Source organism: Triticum urartu, chromosome 2 (genome assembly GCF_003073215.2).
Source record: "Triticum urartu cultivar G1812 chromosome 2, Tu2.1, whole genome shotgun sequence".
In the NCBI taxonomy this organism is placed as follows: Eukaryota; Viridiplantae; Streptophyta; class Magnoliopsida; order Poales; family Poaceae; genus Triticum; species Triticum urartu.
Genome location: NC_053023.1, coordinates 494,334,073 through 494,344,239, shown reverse-complemented (window position 1 = coordinate 494,344,239; position 10,167 = coordinate 494,334,073).

Here is a 10,167-nt window from a genome sequence, read left to right as displayed (position 1 = left end):
AGATAGAGGCGAGCACTACATGTTAAAGGATCTATGACAATATGACTTCTATGTGAAAGTTGTCTTCCTTGTCCAACTTCAACAATTTTGGCATATAATATTTTGATGAGGGCTCACAATCACAAAAGATTTCTAGGATAGTATATTTATATGTGAATCTTCGCTTCCCTTATTAATTCTGTCATGAGTTGCATCATTGACTAATGATATGTTTGTCAATCTCTAATAAAATTTTCTACTTATACTTTTCCTTATGTGGTGTCATCACCTACCATAAGATTAGTATATGATCTTTTATTTATTTATTTATTTTCTCTTTTTCTTCCTTATTTATTTTATTTGCAACATGGAAGTAATGAAAGCAAAAACTCAAACTAAACTTTATTATATAACTTGCACACAGTTACAAGGATAGATCACTAAGAAAACTCTCAAAGAAGGGATTGAACTAAAATGTATTCATCTAAAGCAAAAGATCAAACTAAAATAAATAAAGGCAAGAATATAGTGGGATGATACGATATCAGGGCACCTCCCCCAAGCTTGGCAGAAGCCAAGGGGAGTGCCCATACCCGATACTCAATTCTCTTTTGGTGGTGAACAAGATAATAGTGATGAAGAAGAGATCTTGTCCTCGGATTTCCATGGCAGTGGTACACCATCATAAGGGGAGGAGTGAGTCTCACGGGTCCTGCAACTAGAAGCCAAACTCATACATTTAAACCTCGCCTCATATTCAAAGACTTGGTTTTGGAGGTCATAGATCTGGCTTTGGAGTAAGTTGATTTGCTCGTTGAGGGTGAAGACGATGTCCTTAATGGGCTTGCCATCCACCTTGAGATCACGTGAGAGGTCCGTGATCATAAGGTGATTAGTGTTGAGTCCACGCTCCACCATCCCCTTGCACCGGAAGACGTCTTGCTCCATAGCTTCAAGCCTGGCCTCCACAGTTCCCGTCCCCTTGGGACATGGCACATCCCAGAGGTGAAGCACCCCCTCATGCATCTGGATGGCCTGAGGGTGCTGCACCACCTCCCGAAGGTATGGGTTAATGACGTTCTTGAAGAACTTGTCCTTGGAGGAGCTTGAAGCAGCCATGGTAGATGAATCTGACAGAAAACAGCAAGGAAAGAGAACAGAAGATTTCTCCGTGATACGCTGCTTAACAGGTTCGGGAAGCATATATAGATTTTTTATCTTGGGGTACAAGCAAACGGAAGAAAAATGGAGTCCGGAAGGTGTCCCAAGTGGGCACAACCCACCAGGGCGTGTCGGGCTTGCCTAGCGCGCACTGGTGTCTTATGCCAACCAGGGTATGCTTCCTGGAAGTTTCTTTATTTCCTAATTTTCTAAATATTCCAAAACAGACAAAAAATATTTTTGCGGATTTTTCAGAGTCCGTTTACTTACCGTATCACGTACCTCCTTATTTTCATGATTCTGGAGTGTTCTGGAAGGACTCTTCTATGTGTTCTTCCGGTGTCAAAGTTTGGATAATATTACTTTCAACATTAATGGGCGTACCGGAGATATAATGTTTTATTCGTTGTCCATTGACAACCTTCGGGTTAGTACCTTCGGAATTATTTATTTTGATGGCTCCAGACCGATAAACCTCCTCGATAACATAAGGCCTTCCCATTTTTAGAGGAGTTTTCCTGTAAAGAATCCGAAATGAGAGTTGTACAAAAGAACATATTCTCCGTCTTTAAACTCACGCTTTTGGATTCTTTTGTCATGCCATCTTTTAACTTTTTCTTTGAATAATTTTGCATTTCCATAAGCTTGGGTTCTCCATTCATCTAAAGAGCTAATATCAACTAACCTCTTTTCACCAGCAAGTTTGAAATCATAATTGAGCTCTTTGATGGCCCAATATGCTTTATGTTCTAACTCAAGAGGCAAATGACAAGCTTTTCCATAAACCATTTTATATGGAGACATACCCATAGGATTTTTATATGCTGTTCTATAAGCCCAAAGTGCATCATCTAATTTCTTAGACCAATTCTTCCTGGACCTATTGACAGTCTTTTGCAAAATTAATTTTATTTCTCTATTGCTAAGTTCAACTTGACCACTAGACTGAGGATGATAAGGTGATGCAATTCTATGGTTAACATCATACTTGGCAAGCATTTTACGGAAAGCGGCATGAATAAAATGTGAACCACCATTAGTCACTTAATATCTAGGGACTCCAAACCTTGGGAAAATAACTTCCTTAAGCATTTTAATAGAGGTGTTGTGATCAGCACTACTGGTTGGAATAACTTCTACCCATTTAGTAACATAATCAACAGCAACCAAAATATGTGTATACCCATTAGAGGAAGGAAAAGGTCCCATGTAATCAAATCCCCAAGCATCAAATGGTTCAACAGCAAGTGAATAATTCATAGGCATTTCTTGATGCTTACCAATATTACCTATTCTTTGACATTCATTACAAGATAAGACAAACTTACGGGCATCCTTGAAGAGAGTAGGCCAATACAATCCAGATTGCAATACCTTGTGAGCAGTTCTATCTCCAGCATGATGCCCTCCATAAGCTTCGGAGTGACATTTCCATAGGATTTGTCCCTGTTCATGCTCAGGTACACAATGTCTAATAATACCATCTACTCCTTCTTTATAAAGATGTGGGTCATCCCAAAAGTAATGTCTTAAATCATAGAAGAATTTTTTCTTTTGTTGGTATGTGATAACCCACAAGTATAGGGGATCGTTTGTAGCCTTTTTCGATAAATAAGAGTGTTGAACCCAATGAGGAGCTAAAGGTAGAACAAATATTCCCTCAAGTTCTATCGACCACCGATACAACTCTACGCACACTTGACGCCTGCTTTACCGAAAACAAGTATGAAACTAGTTTGTAGGTGTGATGCTAGAACTACTTTGCAAGAATAAAACTAGAAGTACTTTGCAAGATAATAAAAGTTAGGTGATTAGAAAAAGGGTTTGTGTCAACAAGAAAGTTATTTGTCCCTAGGCAATCGATAACAAGTACCAGTAATCATTCTTGCAATTCTACATGAGGGAGAGGCATGAGCTAACATACTTTCTCTACTTGGATCATATGCACATATGATTGGAACTCTAGCAAGCATACACAACTACTAAAGATCATTAAGGTCATGAAGCCCAACCATAGCATTAAGTATCAAGTCCTCTTTATCCATACACCATAGCCCACCTACTCGGGTTTAAGCTTCTGTCACTCTTGCAACCCACCATAAGCGAACCATGAACATATTGCAACATCGTACATAAGGGGCCCCTCACGTTTGCGCGAGAACGGAGGGCACCATAGGACATCACCATAAATAAAAGATACAATCATACCAACCAAGATCATGATTAACCCACAGGACAAAACGGATCTACTCAAACATCATAGGATAATCATAGATCATTGGGAAATAATATATGGAGTTGAGCACCGTGTTTAAGTAGAGATTACAGCAGGGAGAAGAGGTGTTACACCTCTGCATAGAGGGGAGAGAGAGTTGGTGTTGACGATAGCAAGATTGTTGATGTAGATCGTTGTCCCGATCATTGCGTCGATGGCACTCTTGCGCCATCGGAAGCGAGGGTGAGAGAGCCCCCCTCCTTTTTCTTCTTCCTTGGCCTACCCCCTAGATGGGAGGAGAGTTCCCCCTCTGGTCCATGGTCTCCATGGCGGCGAAGGGGCGGGATCCCCTCCGAGATTGGATCTCCCTCGCTGTTCTCTTCTGTTTCTCGTTCCCCAGATCTGGCCCTTCACGGTTTCTTAAATTCCCGGAGATCCGGAACTCCGATTGCGCTGAAATTTTTACACAGTTTTTTTTCCGTAAATTATCCTTCTTGCACCAGAAGAAGGGCTCAAACCAACCTTCGAGGAGGACACAAGACACCTGGGCGCGCCAGGGGGTGCCTGGCGCGCCCTAGTGGGTTGTGGGCACTGTGGGCCCCTGTTTGCATTGATTCCACCTCCTAAAAATCACATATATTCCAAAATAATTCTCCGTAAATTTTTATCACATTTGGACTTCATTTGATATGGATTTTCTGTGAAACAAAAACATGCAACAAAGAGGAACTGGCACTGGGCGCAGGATAAGTAAGTTAGTCCAAATAAATCATATAAAAAGTTGCCAAAAGTATGTAAAAGTTGAATAATATTGGCATGAAACAATCAAAAAATTATAGATATGATGGAGACGTATCAGCATCCCCAAGCTTAATTCATGCTCGTCCTCGAGCAGGTAAATGATAAAAAAGATAATTTTCGATGTGGAATGCTACCTAGCATAAACTTGATCATATATCTAATCATGGCATGAATATTAAGACATAAGTGATTCAAATCAACAGTCTATAATTTGACATAAAGATATCAATACTCAGGCATCCCAACAAACAATCATGTCTTTCAAAATATCAACGCTGAAGAAAGCTATCCCTACAAAATCATATAGTCTTGTCATGATCTGTCTTCTTAACAGAAAGTATTTATCATGCACAACCCCGATTACAAGCCGAGCAATTGGTTCATACTTTTTAACGCACTTCAGCTTTTTCAACCCTCACGCAATTCATGAGCGCAAGCCATGGATATAGCACTATGGATGGAATAGAGTACGATGATAGGGGTAAATATAAAGAAGACAAAAAGGTTAGGAAGTCTCACATCGACGCGGCTAACCAACGAGCTATGGAGATTCCCATCAATTGATATCAACGTGAGGAGTAGGGATTGCCATGCAACAAATGCACTAAGAGCTATAAGTGTATGAAAGCTCAATATGAAACTAAGTGGGTGTGCATCTAATCCTATAATGAAAAATTCCCACTAATATATGAAAGTGACAACATAGGAGACTCTCCATATGAAGAACATGGTGCTACTTTGAAGCACAAGTGTGGTAAAGGATACTAACAATGCCCCTTCTCTCTTTGTTTATTTATTTTTTATTTTCCTTTCTTTTCTTTTTCTTTTTCTCTCATTTTCCGGAGTCTCATCCCGACTTGTGGGAGAATCATAGTCTCCATCATCCTTTTCTCACTGGGGCACTGCTCTAAAAATGAATAATGATGATTATCACACTTCTATTTACTTATAACTCAGAAGAAATAAAAATTGCAACTCGATACCTATGACAAAGTATGACTCTATATGGATGCCTCTCGCATGTACCAGGATGTGCAATGATCTAGCGTAACATGTATGAAAAATGATGAACAGTGATTGAGCCACAACTACTATGTCAGCTATATGATCATGCAAAGTAATATGACAATGAATGCCCAAGTCATCAAACGGAAGCGGTGGAAGTTGCATGGCAATATATCTCGAAATGGCCATGGAACAACCATAATAGGTCGGTATGGTGGCTGTTTTGAGGAAGATGTGATAAGTCTTATGTGTGATAGAGCGTATCATATCATGGGCTTTGGATGCACCTATGAAGTTTGCACCACGTCTCGATGTGAGAAATGGCAATGCATGATACCGTAGAGGCTAGGAAATTGCGGAAAGGTAAGAGTGCGTATAATCCATGGACTCACATTAGTCATAAAGAACTCATATACTTATTGCAAAAGTTTATTAGCCCTCGAAGAAAAGTACTACTATGCATGCCCTAGGGGATAGATTGGTAGGAAAAGACCATCGCTCGTCCCAGACCGCCACTCATAACGAAGACAATCAATAATAAATCATGCTCCAACCTCATAGCATAACGAGAGACTATATGTGCATGCTTCGGGAATCACAAACCTTAACACCAATATTCTTACTAAACACAATCGTTTACTAATACCTCCTACATATTCCATCTCTATATCGCAAAACTATTGCAAGGAATCAAACATATCATATTCAGTGATCCATAAGTTTTATGTAGGATTTTACGACTAACCATGCAATTGACCAATTCATGTTAGCTCTCTAAATAGATATAAGTGAAGCATGAGAGTTTAATTCTTTCTACAAAATATCAAGATCTAGCAAATATAAGTGAAGCAAAAGAGCTTCTTCAAATAACGGTTTTCTATGTGAAGAGAAATAGGCAATCCAAACTTCAAATGATATAAGTGAAGCACATGAAGCATTCTATAAAACCATAGTCAAAAGATTTAAGTGAAGTGCAATGAGCATTCTATAAATCAACCATGGACTATCTCATACCAGCATGGTGCATAAAAGAAAAAGGGAAGAACTAAATGCAAAAGACGCTCCAAGATTTACACATATCACATGAACGAAACGAATCCGAAAACATACCAATACTTGTTGAAGAAAGATGGGATGTCTTCCGGGGCATCCCCAAGCTTAGACGCTTGAGTCTCCTTGAATATTTACTTGGGGTGCCTTGGGCACCCCCAAGCTTGACATCTCACCTCTCCTTCTCCTCCTCATATCGAGACCTCCTCGATCTTTGATCACTTCATCCACACAAAACTCAAGCAAACTTTTAGTAGGGTTAGTGAATATGGCAATGAAATCCCATCATGTACTGCTGTAGCATTATTGTATAATTATAAATAAACATTACCCACTGTATGCTATCACAATTCTATGTTGTCGGTGCACAAAAGTAGGGGCTCTCTTTTGTACCCATTTACTTGTGCACGGACAGTAAGAGTCGCGCCTACGGCCATACCTAGTGGGGCAGAGGAAGCAAAAGCACAGGAATACCAGAGCAGCGCTCCAGCCAGGAGCACGAGACAACCAAAACAACACCAAGACCAAAGACACAAAGAGCAAGAGGGTGAGGTGGGCTCCCCCGGCAAGACCCTTGCCGGGGCGGCCTCCACAGCACCGGCAAGAGCCTTGCCGGGGCAACTTGCTCAATGCCACCAGAGCGCGCCACCCTTGAGCCCAAGGGTTCCAACACCACCAACCACATTGGAACCAAGGCTCGGGAGGGACCCCCATGGTGGCATGCAGATGTTCGAGAAGATCATAAGCACACAAGATCAGGTGAGGACCAGAAGACGATGATCCTCAGCAAGATCCTTGCCGAGGAAATCCATGAGACCCCTGGCAAGATCCTTGCCGGGGACGACTGTGATGCCACGGCGAGACCCTTGCCGGGGCCCCGGCAAGGCCATTGCCGAGGACACCTGCGGGGCCACAGCCAGGCCCACATCTGCCAAGACCCCACCACCGTTTCCATGCAGCTACCAGCCCAACCAGCTGGGCAGGCACCTGTGTGGCGACGCGCAGCCTCCAGACCTACTCAGCAAGAACCTACATGGTGGCATGCAGATCTTCGTGAAGACCCTACCACGACGCCATCTCAGCAGCCCGCCAGCTTATGTGGCACTGCATGCCTCGTTGGCCTGGACGCGCGTCAGAGCGAGACGGAATGATGACTGATGGGACGGGCCTCGCTACCGTCCCCAATAAAGTAACGGGACACCTAAGAAGTGCATTTAATGCGCCTTGTCCGGTAATGACAGGCGATTAGCTTGTACACTGTTTACCTTTCCACCTCCTGTGTGCCACTGTGGCGACCCCTTTTTGACTACAAAAGGAGGCCCAGGGCGTATTGGAGGAGGATTCAGATCTTTTGGAGTATGCACGCACCGCAACTAGTTCGAAATCTCAAGAACACTCAAATATACACGAAAGTAGGACTAGGGTATTACGCATCCTTGCGGCCCGAACCTGGGTAAACGATCCTCGTGCTGGCTACTAGACCCGCTCTTTGCACAACTCCGCACCCGCCAACCATAGAAGGGGTCCCAGTGATCCCATAGCTGTCATTCCTACCGACATCTCTGGCGCGCCAGGTAGGGGGCACAGTCGTGGAAATCTGGTCTAGTTGGCGCGGCGGTTTCATCGTGGTCGTCGCCCCAAGGAAGAAGACAACCGAACAAGCGACATCATTTGCAGATGCAGTAAACGCTCGCGCGTCGACAGAAAAACTAAGTCATTCAAAACTTTGAGTAGTTCTTTTATGTATAAGGTTGTTTTCCTCAGAGATCCTGCTCTTGGTATGAAAAACCTGCACGCGATGGGGGCCTTCCGCAATTGGCAACGCCCTTGTTCTGTTTCGAGTCCGCTCAACAGTTCAAGTGGCCGCGTCGAGAACGGCAAGGTGGCCTTCCCGCTATTGGCAGTGCCCTTGTTCTGTTTTGAGTCTGCTCAATAGTTCAAGCGGTTGTGCTGAGAACGACGAGGTGGTTTACTTGGCCGTAGGCACACCTGACCGGTTGCGAGGATCTGTCCTTGAAACGCCGCAGCCTGGGTTTGCGTGCCAGCAAGCCTATCCAGTTAAGCGTAGGGTGTACATACAAAGGACGATCGAACAGGGAAATAACATGCATCGTTTCAGGGTACTGCATAGTTATATTACATCAATTGTTGATGTGGTTCTAACTAAAGATAAAAATTGTCTTGGTCATGAACGGGGTGCCTAGTCCCGGCACTGGCCCTCTATCCTCCGAACTCCGTCGATGCGGCTGATGACGGGCTCGATGCGCTCTTCGTGCGCCGCGAGGTCCACACCCTCTGGCAAGATGTCCAGCGCGGCGTCGAAGTCGAGGTTGGGGTTCGAGTACGCCACCTTGATGAGGACCTTGGTCAAGACACCCCGGCAAAGCCTCCGGGCCTCATTGGCCAGGGAGTTCGCTCTATTGGAGCGGAATTGCTCCAGACCTCCAAGAACACCCTTGAAGAACAGGGTCAATTTGGCGTTGGGACTCACGTTCTGCTCCGGGGCGTACCTCATGTTCGGCATCCCCATGGTAGCCAGCTGCATGGTGATCCTGCCGGCGATGTCGGTGAGGTGGCTGATCCAGAGGTTTTCGCCCTTCACAAAATCCGTGTGGTTGGCGGCGTCATTCCTCTGCAGCTGCCTCTCGGCATCCAACTCTTTGGCTAGGGTCTCCTCCCGGTCCCTGACCTCCGAAAGCGTCCCCTCGAGGCCCTCCAGCTTCAGCTTCAGGTCCCTGATGGAGTCATTGGCCTTGGAGAGCAGCTTGACCTTCCCGAGGACTGTGGCCTGCGCGACAGCCAAAGCGCCCTTGGCCGCATCCCTCTCCTCCGTCAGCTCCAGGACCTGCTTCTTCAGCCTGTCCCGCTCCACCTCGAGCTCATTCACCTTGCCGGCCTGGACCTGGGCCTGAGCATTGAGTGCCTCCTCATTCCTCTGCTCCAGCTCCCGGGTCCACTGCACGACAAGGTTCTCGACCTCCTCATCCTTACCGCGGAGTGTCGCGACGAGCTTCTCCTCGCGAGCGACAAGGTCCTCCTCCTAGGAGTTCAGCATAGCCTGATGCTGGAACTGAGCGGCCTCGTCCTTGGCGGCCTGTGCTTTCGCCGCCTCCTGGGCCTTCTCGATGTCAGCCTACTTCAGGACAAGCTCCTAATTGCGCTCGGCCAGCAGGTCTTGGGCGGACTTTAGTTCCTTGCAGGCCTGGCGAAACCAAGCCTGCGTCTCGGCGACGCGCTCCTCGAGATCCGCCTCCGCCTTGTCCACCGCTGCCATCCTGGACTTGGCCTTGTCCAGCCAGGAGCGGTGAAGCACCAGGAGCTTCTGGAAGTTGGCGCTCATGGCCTGAAGGAGCCGCTCTTCCTGGGAACCGCCGCCACCGGCGCTCGACTCGTCGACAACCTCAAGCCTGGCGGCGGCGAGCACCTCGTCATCAAACACCTCCCCCTCGGTGGGCGCTCTGGTGCTTGCCGTCCCTGGGAGGTGGACGAACAGGTTGTCACTCACCTTCAGGTACTTGCCCGAGCTAGAGGCAGCGGAGGAGGAAGGTTGATCGTCAACCACCCCCTCCTCGGCAGCGGCCTTGCCGACCTCCCCGGCAGGCTGATACGTCTCCGTTGTATCTACTTTTCCAAACACTTTTGCCCTTGTTTTGGACTCTAACTTGCATGGTTTGAATGGAACTAACCCGGATTGATGTTGTTTTCAGCAGAATTGCCATGGTGTTATTTTTGTGCAAAAATAAAAGTTCTCGGAATGACATGAAAATCAATGAAGATTATTTTTGGAATATATAAAAAATACATGCGAAAGAATCCACGTTAGGGGGGCACACCCTGTCCACGAGGGTGGGGGCGCGCCTACCCCCCTGGGCGCGCCCCCTGCCTCGTGGGCCCCCTGATGCTCCACTGACGTCCATCTTGACACCATATATTCGTGTTCGGGGAGAAAAAAAATA